The sequence below is a fragment of the Colius striatus genome, chromosome W (genome assembly GCF_028858725.1).
Source record: "Colius striatus isolate bColStr4 chromosome W, bColStr4.1.hap1, whole genome shotgun sequence".
NCBI lineage: Eukaryota > Metazoa > Chordata > Aves > Coliiformes > Coliidae > Colius > Colius striatus.
Genome location: NC_084789.1, coordinates 27,090,070 through 27,107,729, shown reverse-complemented (window position 1 = coordinate 27,107,729; position 17,660 = coordinate 27,090,070).

The window sequence follows — 17,660 nt, the reverse complement described above, 5'->3', positions numbered from 1 at the left end:
CCCATGAAAAATGTAAGACCTTTTCCAACAGCTTTGTTGTAGATAGAGTTCACTAGATAGTTTTCCAGATAAATCCCCTTCTGTTGCAGCTTTGATTAGTTCTTCCATAAACAGTCCTGCAAACGGATACAGAGCAATTTTCCCTGGTAATCAAACTTATATTTTTACCTGTAGACTGCAAGCTGTTGTTGAATTTTCACTGCCCTTCAGAGACACTTGGAAACGGGAGCTTTGCTAAAAGAAGTTTTGCACAATAATGAATTGAATCAGCTGAGCTAAAGGAATTGAGAGTGGCTAATTGCCCTCTTCATGCAGGGTGACAGGCACTGGGTTGCACTTTCCCTTGTCCCTGTGCTACCTTCTGTCTCTTTTAAACAGCTTTGCACTTAGGGGTTTATTCCATCTTAGAGCGGGAAGGAACATGCTGGGAAATTGCTCCCCTCTTCCTGTCAAGATCACCCTTTATATTTTAAACACTCACTATCTGTTAGATAAGTAATTGGAACTGACAGTCTGCTCCAGAAATCAGAAGAGGAGGCCAGAGGAGCTGATGATTAATTTTTTATTTAATTCTCTTTCTTTTTTTTAAAATTCCTCCTGGCCCCATAGTTAATTGTCAAAGTTGCTGGAGACTCTTAAAGCGCACAAGGTGAGCTGAACATCATCCAACAATGGATGTTGGGGCAAGAGCAGTCTGCCTGGAAAACTCCCTTTATTGTCATCAAGCATGACCATGACCTGCCTGGCCACTCAGGAGTCCTGTTGAAAATCTCTGTACAAACTGGGATCTTGTCTGCTCCATGGGATTTTGTAGTACTGGCCACAAGAAGTGTGTTGGAAAATGCAGCCTTTCAGGCTGAATTTGCCCCTTCTGCTAAGTGGCAAGTGCAGGCTATGACATTAGCAGCTGGCAGGCAGACAGGCAATCTAGTTACAGAAATAGTGCCGTAGGGTAGACAGAAGTGATGGAGAACTGAATGCCTCCCAAATTGTATTGGGACCCCTGATTTCCTTTAAATGTCTTCTAACCTTTTGTCCATTGATTAGGTTTTTTTTCTGAAGCTGGAGGGTGACTCTGGAGAGCCTCCAGCACTGAGAATCCTCCACAAGGGTGAAATCTGTGCCACTCAGGGCAAACGTGAGGACTCTGCACTGTCTTAGATCTAAGAACCTTCCAGGGAGAAAAGTGAACCAAGTTGGAGTCTGACCCCTTGTCCATCATCCACAGCTGCTGATTGCATTTCATGCTTCTATTTAAGTTAGTCCCACCTCTGGACATACTGTGAGAGTGAAATTGCTTCAGGTGCCTTTTTACAGCATGGAAGAGATGTCCTATCCCTCCTGCCTCCTGAAACAGCTACATGGTGTTTTCTAAAGCCTCCACTAAAAAGCAAAATTGACATCTTTGTGTGTGAAGGAAGAGGAGTGGAGCCTGCCTGCCATACTGGGTGGACACGGCTCCAGGGGGCTGCTGTGCCCTGGCACCTCTGCTTGTGACTCATACAGAGGATATGGTGCTTTGCTGCTCTTTGTGCTTCCATTCAGGCAAATTCTTTCTTTGCTTCCTGTTGGCTGAATGTGCTTGGTACGGGAACAACTCCTCTGCATAGCGTTGGTATCTTGTGGCAGGGGGGAAACTCCTGTTTGACAGGACGCCTGATGGCTTGAGAATGCAATTTCCAAAGGTCTGAGTGCCTCCCAGCCCCGTCAGGAAGAGCTTTCTTCCCTGTGGAGGAAGGGTGGATGATTTTGGGATCACTAGCAATGCTTTGCAAACAGTGGGCGAGTTTCATTTCCATGCTTCAGAGGTGTGAAAGGGAGTGCAGTTACCAGGATGTGTGCACCAGGCAGGGAGACTTCCCTGGGAAATCGGGCAGCTGTATTCACCGTGGGATCAGGGAGTGTCTGTGGGTCTGCCCTGCTTTGGGAGGTCTCACACCTGCAGTGGAGACACTGGAATTATAGAATCATTTTGGTTGGAAAAGATCTTTAAGCCTACCTAGTCCACCCCTTGCCCTCAGTGCCCAGCCCAGCACTAACCCATGGCCCTCAGCACCTCAGCTCCACGGCTTTGCAATAGCTCCAGGGATAGGGACTCCCACACCTCCCTGGGCAGCCTGGGACAGGGGCTGACAACCCTCTCAGGGAAAATGTCTTCCTCAACTCCAATTTAAACCTCCTCTGGTGCAGGGGAGGCTGTTTCCTGTTGTCTTATCAGTCATTATTTTGGAGAAGAGATCGACCTCCACTTCATTACAACCTCCTGTCAGGGAGTTGTGGAGAGTGATCACGGCCTCCTTTTCTGCAAGCTAAACACCTCCAGCTCACTCAGCTGCCCCTCATCAGACTTGTTTTCTAGACCCTTCCCCAGCTTTGTTGCCCATCTCTAGCAGGTCTTCCTTGCCCCACTCAGCAGGTCTCTGGCAGTGAGAATGTTCAGTGCTGCCCGACCTGCTTCCTGGGGACTGTCCATTGGTGCATTCCTGTGGTGAATGACCTGGGCATTGCCAGGGGAACCCCATGCCCACACCTCTAGACTGGCCCATCCTGCCTACTGCCGTGGATACCCTGCAGAGCCCCCTCCCCAGTGCTGAGAACCAAAGGGACAAAGATGTGCTCAGGCAACACTAGTGCCTCAGAAAGACTGGGGTGCTGTGGCGTCAGTGCTGGCCAGTCTGAAGCTTTGCCCTGTGCCTGGGTGGAGGATTTTGTTTTATTCCAAATAATAATAATAATAAGGGGGGGTGGTGCTAAAGCTGTGTATGGTAGCCTGGGCTCAGGTCTTTGCTTTTGGTTCACACTCCTGTTACGTTGGGAAGTTCTGTCTGCCTTCTGTGGCCGAGGCCTCTAAGAGATATAGGCAGAGCAGTGCCGTGACCTCAGGCCTTTTATCTGCTTGGTGCATCTTTTGCTGATGCAGATCTCAGTGCAGAGCTGCCCATTTCTGTTAGCAACATCTGTGCCAGTGGCTCCAGGGGAGGCCCAGACCTGGCACTGAGCCTTACGTATGATCATTACCACCTTGTAGAGCTGCTGGAGAGGACTTTTCTGTCCTTTGTGGACCAGCTGCTGAGAGCTGCAGTGTCTGCCATAACCTGTGACATTGCAAAGACTGGTGCCCATGAACTCAGCAGTGCCACTTTGTCCTCTGCTGCAACTCCCAGTTGCACAGCTGCCAGCCCTTCTCCAGGGCTTCTGTCTCTTAAGCAGATGTGCTTTTGAGACAAGAATAATATTGTGAGTTGCAAATACCTCTCCTCCTCCCTCTTTGCCTGTGCTCTGCAAACAATCTGCCTTGGTACAGCCTGTGTGGGAACCTACAGGCTGCTAAAACAGATCCTTCTTTAGGGGAACTACTGAGGAATGTTGATAAGATTAGAGAGCTGAAAGGGGACAAGTTTAGCAATGGCATTTCCATGGATGCTGAGGCTGTCTGTGCCTGTATTCCCAGCCTGCAGCTCCAGGATTGCCATGACTGCCTCTTCTAAAGTGCAAGAGCAAGTCTTGGGAAGAGTTCAATGTCACTTGCACTCTGAAGCAGAGAAAAAAATGTGGAGCTGCCCTTTCTGTACTAAAATAGTTCCTCCCATGCTCCCTGTTGAGACCAGTATATTCGTGTTCTGCCTCAGCACAAATACATAGTTAAGCCTAAAAATATGTGCAGTTGGATCACATTCTCAGGCAAGTCAGTAACCAGTTGGACAGAGGTTTAAAGAGTTGCAGTAGAAACAACAGCAGAAATGCTTACGCTGGACTGTGTGGAGGATAAACCTGAGAAGACATGACAGTCCCTGCGAGGCTTGTCTCACTGTGCTTGGGCATAGGGTGGGGATACTTGCAATGCTGCGTGGCTTAGGGATGGAGTTTGCTTCTCCTGCAGCTCCCTGCAGCAAGAGAAGCGTGTCCGTAGCTGCATCTGTCCCTTCCCTTTAAAACCTTGGGGGAGCAAGTGAAAGGTAGGGGGGCTCAGGTTATTTTCTCCTCCATCCTGTTCACCAGAGATAAACAGCAAGTCAATAATGAAAAAATCAGTCAAGTTAACTCCTGGCTGAGAGGCTGGTGCTGGCGGGAAGATTTCGGATTTTACGACAGATCTTTCTATGGCAACTATAACATGATAGGACAGGATGAAATTCATCTCTCCCATAAAGGCACTGTAATATTTGGGAATAGGCTAGCCAACGTGATCAAGAGGGCTTTAAACTAAAGGACTTGGGAGGTGGGGGGTGAAGCAACACAGAACAAGCTATCCTGTCTAGCAGGGAAATAGGGCAGGGCAGAGAATGCCATAAGTGCCCCTCATCCGCACACCATGTTGAGATGCAGAAAGCAGACCACCCTGAGGGAGGGCTGTGGGGAGTTTTGTGGAGACTTGGCTAGAGAAAAGAGGACATGATAGAATACAGCTGGTTAGGCAGTAAGCACTAAGCGATAAGCTATTGGACTCCTGCTCAAGGCCGTGAGAGCAAGAGAGCTGTATGATAACAGGATGAAAAAGCAGGAGCTTAGTTTGGGTTAAGCAGCCACAAGTATCTGGAGTATGTTGAAACAAGGGCGAGGTTTGCACCTAACTGGGAACCAATGATGAGCTTAGCTTTTGCAATATGTATGAGCCTGATTATTGTATCTATAAAAGAGTTGTATCTTTGCAAATAAAGTTGAGATTTGTTGCACTACAGGGTGGGCTTGTCTCCCGTCGTCTTCAGCAAATGGTGACCCCGACGCGATACACGAAGGACGTGATATACCGACTGGGCGCCACGGCGGAGTGACGAAGGGGTTTGGGTCCTATGCAGCAAGGATGGCAATAAACGTGAAAATTGGGAACACGCCGTGCCCTGGGTGACCGTATAGACGAGCCCGGCCGATACGTGCCGGCGGACCTTGAAGGGCTGCAACAGCGCGCTGACAAATAGGTATGGAAAGGCAAGCGACATATGATTTATTTACTGCATTCTTGCAGAAGCGGCAGATAAAGGGTATAGATCTGCAAAAAGACCTACCAGGGTTGTTAGCTTATGGGTATGCTAAGGGAGTGTTTCAGAATCCACATCCAGTGCATGAATTGAGCGAATGGCGTAAATTTGGGGATTTGCTGTGGGAAGCTACCCTGGAGGACGATGAAATAGCTGAAAAGTTAGGGAAGCTTTGGAGGATAGTGCACAATGAGTTGTTGCAACATCAGACAGAAAAGAAGGCTTCTGAGCATGCATCAGCAGCACAGAGTAAGAATAAAAACTATGAGCATGACCGGTTCCAATCCACCTCGCTGGCTCCTATCGTCTCAAGAGTAGTGCTTCCCCCCCCGCGTGTAGGAAAATGGCACGGATGGGGTACGAGAACCATATGAGCCATCAGCCCCTCCTGGGGAACGAGAGTGCCGGCCTAAAGAGCCCCTGCCTCTCCCCCCGCCACTTAGTGAGCCTGTCCCTGGGGCAGAGAGTGAACTGGCAGAGGCACCGAGAGTAGCGCCGGGAGCGGCGCTGAGGCGGATGATACCGAGAAAAAAAGAAAAAGGTTCTTCTCTACACAAGAGTTTTTGCAAAGTCAGGGAGGCGAAGGGTCTTCGGAGCAGAGCCCCCGCGGGAGAGCTGCTTCCCATTCGAGCCCAACCCGCCGAGTTACCCCTGGGACGACTTGCAGGGGAATGCCAAGTGGGCAGAGTCGGGCGGGGGTGCAGCGCAGGACGATCAGAGGAGTGGGGGGGCGCGACCCCGTGTTAGACTGGGCACCATCGGGCACGCGGGGGAAGAAAAAGAAAACACGGGAGAGCGTAATACCGACTGCGCCGCCGGCGCCGGGGACGGCACGGAGTGAGCCAGACCCGGGGGGGGGACCCCTTCCATCCGCAGCCGCTTCCCGCGCCCGGTCAGTGTCTCCGGTGCCCCCCCACACACCGCGCCGAGACGGTCGGCCCCAGCCCTCGCGGACCGCTGGGCTCATCCTTTCTATCCTCAATCCATTGCCTCAAAGAGTGTGGAAACTGTTGGTCGTGATGTTATGCCTTTTGCTGTAAATGTGATGATGAATGCTGGTTTTCTTACAGTGGAGGCTTTCTAAGGCGTTTTGGGTGTCGGGAATGGAACTCGGAAGAACAGAACATTTTGGCATTGAGAAGCTAAAAGGTGGTTTATGTTGATGCTTCAAATGATTGTAGTAAATGGTTTTAGACAATTTCAACAACCCAAGCAAAACATGTGGCTTACACTGGCCAAAGCAATCAATCAGTCTACAATATGTTTATCAATGGCCACTCCAGATAATCCTTTTTCTACGTTTGGTGGGCACAATGGCCTGTATCAAATGCATTAAAAACAAATCCCTTAGTTAAGGGTAATGGCAAAGTTGACAACTGGGATTTGATCAGTTCATGGTTGCCAATAATAACAACAGAGCCACAGGAGTTAGAATTATTGGGATCTATAAAGATGGATTTTTGTGTTATGTTTAATTTTACCAGCAATACCAAAACATTTGGGACAGAATGTGGATCCCATCCTGGGCGTGTATAAGAACACGACATCTTGGTGCAATTATACTTCACCAAAAAGATCCAGGTCTTCTGCCTGTACAGTTACCAAAGGGAATTTTTCTGATCTGTGGGGACCAGGCATGGCCTGGGATACCCTCAAGATTACAAAGGGAACCACGCAGTTTGGGACAACTTGATGCCTAATCACACAATGATTTAGAAACATCATTGTCCAAAACAATTTGTGCATGCATTTACTGGTGAATGTGATGACTATGTTGCCTTTGGTCTCCCTCAACAATAATAGCAACTAGTATATTTGCTCCAGGTGTAAGAGTATCTGCTTTATTAACTCAGCTATGCAAATTAGGATACTGGCCTAGCAAACAAAGTAACCAAACCTCAATGACATTAGAAGACTTGATTAGTAATGTAAGTAGTATTAGCCATACAACTTTGCAACATAGACCTACTAGAGATTTTACCTTTAGCACAAGTATAATAACTTTCTTTGTCAGCTGTGCTTTTTTTTCAGTGTATAAGAAGAAGCTTACCAGGCATGAGTTGCTAAAACTAATGTGCAGATTGTCCTTGAGCTGCTCTCTACTATGAGAAACGAAGAAGCAAAAATACCTACGAGATAAGAACTTCGAGCAAGGAGGAGGCTGAGGCAGCATGTGAAACTGTAAGACTTCTCGCAGAAAACTACAGCTGGCTTTTTAGAGAAAGGACCAATTAGAAGTACTATAAACACGCTAGCTTTGCTGCTGATTATGGAGGTCTGATGCTTGTTAGTAAAATTTGAGTTATAGGCTGCCCGCAGGGGTCATGGACATACCAGCTATCCCCATGCATTGAGCCACGGTATCCCTCACACTAGTCTTAGGGAGGGGGAGAGCATGGGGTGTAGAAGATATGAGTATAATGGTCTACTGAGTCTCTCTTGCAGATTGATGTGTTTCTCGGAGTGCTTGCCGTGATGCGAATCAAGATGGAGTCACTCAACTATTGGCAAGATTGAATAGTGAAGTGGAACATGACCAGCACCTGATCATATCTTCCTGCAATTGGCTCAGCTAGCATATGTGCTGGGCAGACATGTTATGTATCAGCCCATGCCACAGGATACTGGAGTCATCGAGCATAGGGAACGGGAGATGTGGTAGGCGTCCGGAAGATCTCGGGTTGTAATGTGAGAGGTGAAAGGTACAGAAGAGGTGGGCACGGGGTGGAGTGAGAGGAGGTGCTGGTGGTGGCAGGTGTGAGCACATGGTGTAAACAAGGGGTTGAAGTTTGGCAGATGGATGTCACTCGTGGCAGAGTTTGGAAGACTGAAATATGTGCATGTAACCAGAGACACATGGAGCAAATTCGTTTGGGCAACAGCACAGACAGGGGAGAGGGCCATACATGTGGAACATCATTTATATAGTTGTTTTGCAACAATGGGAATTCCTCAGAAAATAAAGGCAAACAAGAGGCCAGCCTATATAATTAAAAGCATAGAACAGTTTATGAGGCAATGGGGAGTTAAACATGTAGCAGGGATTCCCCACTCCCCCACAGGACAGGCCATAATAGAAAGAGCCAATAGGACTCTAAAAAGATATCTTGGTAAATATGGGGATGTCAAAGACCCACATATGAAATTGTTAAAGGCCTTATTTGTTATGAACCACCTGTGTGTGTTTGGGGAACAGAAGCTACCACCTGCAATAATACATCATAATCCAAAGGCACAAAAGGAGAGAAAGAAAGAAATATGGGTTAAATATCGTGACCCTAAAACAGGGATATGGCAGCCTCTGGCCAAAGTATTATACTGGGGACGTGGGTATTTGTGTGTTGATTCTCCCACAGGATCCATTTGGGTGCCAGCCAAGTGGACAAGAGCTGTCCTTGAAGCTGCGGAGATCAAACCATCTGACGAAAAAGGACAGGAAGAGATTGAAGAATAAATACACCCTCGTCTTGTGGTCACTGGAGTACTGGCTAACAATCAAAAGACTGAAGGTTATATAACAAAAATATAGTGATTTTTAATGAATAATAATGAGGTGTTTTGTTATAACCATAGCTTTTAGTGTAACTATCATTGCTAACAGCTTGATGCATTTTAATCAGCCTAGAGATAATATTTGGATAACCTTTGCTAATCAAACTGGTCAATCATCTCTTTGTCTTAGTTTGGGAGGGGTTACTAATCCTTTTAAAACATGTTTGATAGGATTGCCCGTGTGGAATTTGGAGGAACTTTGTGGACTAGTAGACAATAACACCTTGTGTAATAGGACGGGGCTGAACACAATTAGCGATGATCACGATCATCAACGAAAGGTCAATGTGAGATAATTAAGTCCCTTAATACCACATTAGCCTCACCCCCTGAGGAAATAGACCTGTTTGCAAGTGCCAATGCAAGCTTTGGTACTAATGGAACAGGGGGAAATTGGGTAAGTTTTATGTCACGGGATATCCACGACTTTAATAGAAATTGAAAATATTGGGTCACCTTAGACTCTTCTTTGAAGTCAGAAATGGTATTTAAGCAATTGTATTCCAGCTGTAATGGCTCTAGTATCACATCACCAAAGAAATTGCCCACGGCTATATTTTTAACCTGTGGAGAAAGGGCCTGGAACGGAATACCAGTAAATCCCCCAGGTGGACCCTGTTATTTGGGGAAACTCTCTTTATTCCACCCTAACTTAACCACGCTAATGCAGCTTGCTGACCATAATAATAGCTCCCGCAAAAAACGTAGTTATTATGAGTTTGATTGTACTGATATTGGTCCCCCACGATTTTGGAGTGAACTGAAGCAAGTCATAGTTGCCATCCTTTTGCCAGGAGGAGCAGCCAATAAGGCCATGAACTTGGCTAAACAGTTAGGATGTTGGACTAAGGATGAGGTAAATTAAACTTCAGAAATGATTGGTATGTTAACAGTTGACGTTCAAAGTGTAAATCATGTGGTGTTACAAAATAGAGCTGCCATAGACTTTTATTATTAGCCCAAGGACATGGATGTGAAGAGTTTGAAGGCATGTGTTGTATGAACCTGTCGGACCATTCCACCTCGATACATGCCAAACTGAAAGAACTTCAACAGGGATTACATCAGTTGAAACAAGAAGAGGGATTAGGACTTGAAGGATGGCTTAAGGGATGGGGAATAGGCCCTTGGTTGCGAAATGTTATAATGTATGGAATTGGCTTTATGGATATTGTTTTATTTATATTGTTAGTGTTTCCCTGTTTCAAAAATTGTATTCAACAGACAATAGCAAGAACATTTGAGAGGATGTGGCAGGCTAATATCATTGTCCAAAAAGAAAACGGGGGAGATGTGGGGAGTTTTGTGGAGACTTGGCTAGAGAAAAGAGGACATGATAGAATACAGCTGGTTAGGCAGTAAGCACTAAGCGATAAGCTATTGGACTCCTGCTCAAGGCCGTGAGAGCAAGAGAGCTGTATGATAACAGGATGAAAAAGCAGGAGCTTAGTTTGGGTTAAGCAGCCACAAGTATCTGGAGTATGTTGAAACAAGGGCGAGGTTTGCACCTAACTGGGAACCAATGATGAGCTTAGCTTTTGCAATATGTATGAGCCTGATTATTGTATCTATAAGAGTTGTATCTTTGCAAATAAAGTTGAGACTTGTTGCACTACAGGGTGGGCTTGTCTCCCGTCATCTTCAGCAGAGGGCTAAACTGGGGAGGATCCTCTTGTATCCATTCAGGGAAACCTGTGTGTTACAGTAAGCCCCTGCGCTGCCTCTACACCAATGCACGCAGCCTGGGGAATAAGCAGGAGGAACTGGAGATGTGGGAGCAGATGCGGGGCTACAACCTCATTGTGGTTACAAAGATGTGATGGGACAGCTGCCATGACTGAAGCACAGTCATGGAGGGCTATGTATTGTTCAGGAAAGACAAGTCAAGAAGGTGGGGAGGTGGAGTTGCTCTCTGTGTGAGTGAGCAGTTAATGTGTATTGAACTCTGGCTGGGTAGATGTCATGGTTTGGCCCAGCTAGCACAGCAGAACCCTGACAGTCTCTCACTCGGTGCCCCCCCATTCACCCCTACCCTCGATAGAATGGTGGAGGACCCAGCAAAATGGGAGTAAAAAGATAAGCAAGATTGTGGTGGATTGAGACAAGGGCAGGGAGGGCTCGCTGCCAATTATGGTTCTGGGCAAAACAGACTCCAGTACTAGACTTAGAGAGGAAAGTAGGAAAGTTTATTCTACAAGAAACAGAACAGAATAAAAGCAAAAAGGGAGTAGGATGATGAGAAAATTACAACCAACACTTTAAGATCTCCCTCCCCCATTCCTCCTTTCTTCCCAGGCCCAGCTCACTGCTCCCGATATCTCTACCTCCTCCCCCCTCAACGGCTCAGGGGGACAGGGAGTGGGGGATGTGGTCAGTCTCTCACAGATGGGCTCTGCCGCTTCTGTCTTCTCAGATGAGGACGACTCCTGGCATTCTTCCCCTGCTCCAACATGGGGTTCCTCCCCTGGGACACAGTCCTTAACGAACTTCTCTGGTGTGTGTTGCTCCCAACAGCTGCAACTTCTGCCGATATAGGGTCCCTCACACGGGATGCGGTCCTTGGTGAATATCTCAGGCGTGGATTCTTCACCATGGTTGCAGTTTCTGCAGTTACAGGGTTCCTCTCTCGGGACAAGGCCTCTTCTGGGCATAAGTTTAATGAGCTGTTTTGTTGTGGGTTCCTCCCCACAGTTACAGCTGTGGATATTGGTTTCCTTCCTTGGGACAGGGCCTGCTCCGGCCATAGTTTTAAAGAAGAAAATCACCACCCCTGTCTCGGGATTTGCAGTGAAGTGAATTGCTGCCCCTGGTCTGGTGCCAGCTTTAGCAAAATGGGTCTCTACCGCCGATGCCATGTCTTTAAAGAAATGAAAATAAATCTCAGCTTCACCAGTTCTCTCCATAGAATGCAGGGGAGTCTCTGCTCCAGCACACCTCCTCCTCTCCATCACTGACCTTGGAGTCCGCATGGTTGTTTCTCTCACTATTCCTACTCCATGTACCATTACCAGCCAGAAAAAGGGGCAGAAGAAGAAAAGAAAGTGGAGGAAGAAACCTCCCCTTCCAGCTTCTTCTTAAAAAGTGATCGTGGAGGTGTCTAATTGGCTCAGCCCCAGAAGTGGGTCTGGCTCTGAGCTGGGGAGAGTTGTAAGAAGTTGCTCACAGGAGCCATCTTTACAGCCACTTCCCCCTTACCAGAAAAGGCTATCATGTCAAACCATGACAGTAGGGATGAGGGGCAGGCTGAGTGCTTATGGGTGAAAATTAATGGGCAGGGTAATGTGGATGATACTGTTGTAGGAGTTTGCTACAGGCCACCTGATCAGGAGAAGGAAGTGGATGAGGCCTTCTACAAACAGCTGGGAGATGCCTCACAGTCACAATCCCTGGCCCTCATGGGGGACTTCAACCTCCCTGATATTTGCTGGGATAGCCACACAGCCAAGCATGCACAGTCCAGGAGGTTCCTACAGATTGTTGACGACAACTTCCTGTCGCAGATGATTGAGGAACCAACAAGGAGGGATGTGCTGCTGGACCTTGTGCTGACAAATAAGGAGGGTCTGGTTGGGGATGTGAAGGTTGGAGGCAACCTCGGCTTCAGCGACCATGATGATAGAGTTCAAGATCCTGTGTGGAAGAGGCAGGACACAAAGCAGGACCGTGACCCTGGATTTCAGGCGAGCCAACTTTGGCCTCTTCAAAGACCTGCTTGGACAGATCTCATGGGATAAGATCCTAGAAGGTAGAAGTGCCAATGAGAGCTGGTCAATTTTCAAGCATCACTTCCTCCAAGCCCAGGATCAGTGTGTCCCAACATGTAAGAAAGTAGGTAGGAGGCCTCCATGGATGAGCAAGGATCTGCTGGGACAACTCAGGCAGAAAGCAGCCATCTATGAGAGGTGGAAACAGGGGCTGACTTCTTGTGAAGAGTAGAGGAAATTTGTCAGAGCTTGCAGGGGGTCAACTAGGAAGGCTAGAGCCCTTCTAGAATTAAATTTAGCCAGGAAAGTTAAGGAAAGTGTCCTGGTTTGGGCTAGGATAGGGTTAACTTTGATGAGGAAGTAGGAAGTGGTACTGCATGGTGTAGTGGGTCTGGGATGGTAGTGATTTTTCACAGCAGCTCTTGCAGTGCTGTGATTGTTGTTGATATCAATATTATGACTACTGCTCACACAGCATCAGAGCTGTCCCTCGAGCATTCCTTCCTCCACCTTCACCAATAGCTGTGGGTGAGCACAATCTTGGGAGGGACCATGGCCAGAACAGCTGACCCAGACTGACGAAGGAGATATTCCATACCATATGATGTCAGTTCAGTAATATAAACTGGGGGAGAGGAGCAGGAAGGGGGGTCAAGATTAATTTCTGGCCTTCCAAAAGCAACTGCTATGCGTACCGAAGCCCTGCTTCTTCAGGAGGTGGCCAGACATTGCTGCTGATGGGAAGTAGAGAGTAACAGCTTTATCTGCTTTTGCTTTGCTTCCCACACGCGTGGCTTTGCTGTTTCTTTATTAAACTGCTTTTATCTCAACCCACGAGACTCCCATCTCATTTCTCCCCTTCCCTGGCTTGCTGAGGAGGTGGGGGATAGAGTGGTGTGGTAGGCACCTGGCATCCAGCCAGGATCAAACTACCACAGCCTTTTTGGCGCCCAACGTGGGGTGAGATAATAGCAGTTTTTACTAATTAATAGGGCTGGTATATTACATATTTTGTGGAATCTCGACTCATCTGGGTATCAGAGAGGACAAATTTGGGAAGGAAACATGTTAAAATGCCCCCTGAAGCGGCCAGTCCCTGGGTGGCAGAGTTTGTGGATGAATTTGGGCAAATTCCTCCTGTAACCTGGGATTTTACACCTGAACAGATAAAAACCCGTGCTTTACTGGCATGCCACCTGATAGAAGGGTGTCTTATCTACCCCAATGAGGTCCAGGTTCAGGCATTATACTGGGGCCTAGCCTCTGCCTACCGAGCTGCACTCCAGTCCTCTCAGAGAACTATGGTTGAAGTGGAAACTCAAACTGTATCTGAGACCACCATGGTTGAGTCAGGGAATCAAACAACAACCACAGTGGTTGACCTAGTAGTGAAAAAGAAACAGTGGATAAGGAGGTCAAGTCCATATCATCGATTAGTAAGGGCAGAAGAGGAGGAAGAGAGTAACAGCTTTATCTGCTTTTGCTGTGCTTCCCATGCACGTGGCTTTGCTGTTTCTTTATTAAACTGCTTTTATCTCAACCCACGAGACTCCCATCTCATTTCTCCCCTTCCCTGGCTTGCTGAGGAGGTGGGGGATAGAGCGGTGTGGTGGGCACCTGGCATCCAGCCAGGGTCAAACTGCCACACGTGGGCAGCTGACCCAGGCTGGCCAACAGATATTTGATACCATACTGACGTCATGCCCAGTACATATAGGCAGGGAGCTAGTCGGGGGCGGCGCTGTGGAACTGCGGGTTCGGCTGCCAGTCGGGAGCGGTCGTGTCGGGTCCCTGGGTGGTGAGCAACTGCGGCATGCATCATTCCTTTTGTATATCCCCTCATTTACTGTTATATACTCCAAATGAAGTCCGGTGCACACAATCTACGTGACAAAGATTTATGCAAAGTGCACCATCATCTTATGCCAATTCATTGACAGTCATCTCCTGGAAAGAAGGCGAGGGGAAAACGGTAGGGGAAATGGGTGTTCAACTTTGGCAATATGAAGAAAGTCTGTCTTCCTCCCTACAGGCTGTTGTTTTAGCTGTAGATAAAATGTCACAAGAGCTCCGCCAATTCAAAGATATGTCCCACCCTCCACCTGCCTGAGTCCGTACTTCAGCTATTAGGAGTAGATGTCCCTCTGTTCAAGAGAGGGAATATAGAGGGCACACACCATGAGGTGCTTTGTGGCTTTACCTGCAGGACCAACGAGAAAACGTGAACAAGTGGCATGGGCAACCTACTTTGGCCTTAAGGGCATGGGCACGAGAATTACGGGGAAAAACGGTTACAAGAAGCAATTTTTCCTGGAAAGATGCCACTCTAGTTTCCAGTGAGCAGCCCCCTAGACAGATTAGAAGGGTTGATTTCTATTCTGATCCCCTCGAGGGGACTTCTAGCTCTTTTCTACAAAAAGTATGCAATGACTTCCATGGTCAGTACTAGGGAGGGCCTCCTCCACACATCATGCAACTGATGCTACATGGAGTAAGTGGATTGCACTGATCACAAAATGAGCTTGCATAGGAAATTCTAGAATTAATGTTTAATTCTAGAATTATTGTTTAATTCTAGAATTCCACCCTGGAATTCTGGAATTAAACATGAACTGGCCAGAGTGTGAAGACAGTGAAATATCACCAGAAAAGGAGGTGACGTGCTGAAGAGGCCCCATCATACAAGGAACTTGCAGAAGATGAGGAGCGGTATGCCCTGTTCACCAATGGGTCCTGTCATCTTGTGGGGAAGCATCGGAGATGGAAGGCAGCTATGTGGAGTCCCCTACACAAAATTTCAGAAGCTGCAGAAGGAGAGTGTGAATCGAGACAGTTTGCAGAGGTAAAAGCCATCCAGTTGGCTTTAGACATTGCTGAATGAGAAAACTGGCCGAGGCTTCATCATTGCTGCTTGACTAGAGAAGCTAGTTGTGAAGGTGCGCCATGTAGATGCCCACATACCTAAGAACAGGGCCACGGAAGAACATCTGCATAATCAGCAAGTGGACAAGACTGCAAAGATTGGAGCAGCTCAGGTAGATTTGGATTGGCAACACAAGGGGGAGTTATTTTTAGCTTGGTGGGCCCATGACACCTCAGGTCATGAAGGAAGAGATGCCACCTATAAATGGGCTCGTGATCGAGTGGTGGATTTAACACTGGACACCATTGCACAGGTTGTCCGTGAGTGTGAGACGTGCTACAATCAAACAAACCAAACGGTGGAAGCCCACATGGTATGAAGGGTGATGGCAGAAATATAAATACGGAGAGGCCTGGCAGATTGATTATATCACACTGCCACAGACTCTCCAAGGCAAACGCCATGTGCTCACAATGGTGGAGGTGACCACCGGCTGGTTGGAAAAGTATCCTGTGCCTCATGCCACCACCCGGAGCACCATCCAGGGCCTTGAAAAGAAAATCCTCTGGTGACATGGCACTCCAGAAAGAACTGAATCAGACAATGGGACACACTTCTGAAACAACCTCATAGATGCCTGGGCCAAAGAGCATGGCATTGAATGGGTTTATCACATCCCCTATCATGCACCGGCCTCGGAAAAAATTGAACGACACAATGGACTATTGAAGACCACACTGAGAGCAATGGGGGGTGGGACATTCAAACATTGGGATACACATTTAGAAAAGGCCACCTGGCTAATCAACTCCGAGGATCTGTCTACAGAGCTGGCCCTGTCTAATCGGAACTTTTACATACTGTAGAAGGGGATAAAGTCCCTGTAGTGCATGTAAAAGATCTGTTAGGGAAAGCAGTCTAGGTGAGTCCTACCTTGGGTAAAGGCAAACCCATTTGTGGGATTGTTTTTGCTCAGGGACCTGGGTACACTTGGTGGGTGATGTGCAAGGATGGGGAAATTCAGTGTGTACCTCAAAGAAATTTGATTTTGGATGAGAATAGCCCATGAATTCCATGAATTGAATTGTATTATGTTAGTTGTTAAATAACTTTGCTGTTGTATGTCACCACTACCATAGTTGCTCTATGCCGTATCACTGACACTGCAGTAAGAATCACCCAGATCGCTAAAGGATGGACCTGGACGAGCAAGATACAGAATGGCGGAATGTGAAGTGATGCCCAGTGACGTCCTCAAGATCAGTGCCTTCAACTTACAGACAAGACTCACTGAATAGACCAGCTGCAAACTCCTGCATGCCATGATCTATCTCACACACACACCATCTTCCCTGCTGTGAAAGATTTATGATGTATAAGACCTGAAGTTATGGACTAAATGGACTCAACTGGAAGGTTAGGGGGATGGTCTATAAACTGAGGGAATGATATACTTCTCTGTATTTGCCCATATTTGATTTTTTTTTTTTTCAGGGAGAGGAAGTGTGGTGTTTAGATGTTATATATTGTGAAACTAGGCATGACATAGATAGTATAGAATAAGGGGTGGAATGTCCTGGTTTGGGCTAGGATAGAGTTAACTTTGATGAGGAAGTAGGAAGGGGTACAGCATGGGCAGCTGACCCAGGCTGGCCAACAGGTATTTGATACCATACTGACGTCATGCCCAGTACATATAGGCAGGGAGCTAGTCGGGGGCAGCGCTGCGGAACTGCAGGTTTGGCTGCTGGTCGGGCGTGGTCGTGTCAGGTCCCGGGTGGTGAGCAACTGTGGCACACACCATTCCTTTTGTATATCCCCTCATTTACTGTTATAACTGTTTTGCCTGAACTTGTTTCTTCTTGTTGTTCTATTAAACTGTTCTTATTTCAACCTACACGGGTTTTCTTTTTTTCTCTGGTTCTCCTCCCCATTTCACCGGGAGGGGGAGGAGTGAGCGAGCACCCTCGTGGCTCTTTGTCCCCAGCTGGACAAAACCAAGACAGAAAGTAATAAGGTGTTTTTCAAGTATATCGGCAAGAAAAGGAAGATGAGGGGGAATGTAGGCCTGCTGCTGAACCCAAAGTGTGCCCTGGTGACCGAGAATGCAGAGAAAGCTGAAGATGCCTTCTTTCCTTCAGTCTTTACAGCCAAGGTCGGCCCTCGGTAAGCCCAGTCCAGCAAGGATAGTAGGATGGCCTGGACAGCAGAGGACTTGCCCTTGGTGGAAGAGAAAGAGGTTAAAGACTTGCTGGCCAAGCTTAAGGCTTTTAAGTCAATGGGACTGGCTGATTTGCCAGAAGGCTGTGCTGCCATTCAGTGGGATTTCGACCGGCTTGAGAGTTGAGCAGAGAGGAACCTCATGAGGTTCAACAAGGACAAGTGCAGAGTCCTGCATCTGGGAAGGAACAACCCCATGCACCAGTACAGGCTGGGGGTCGAACTGCTGAAGAGCAGCTCTGCAGAGAGAGACCTGGGAGTCCTGATTGATAATAAACTAAACATGAGCCAGCAATGTGCCCGCATGGCCAAGAATGGCCATGTATCCTGGGATGCATCAAGAAG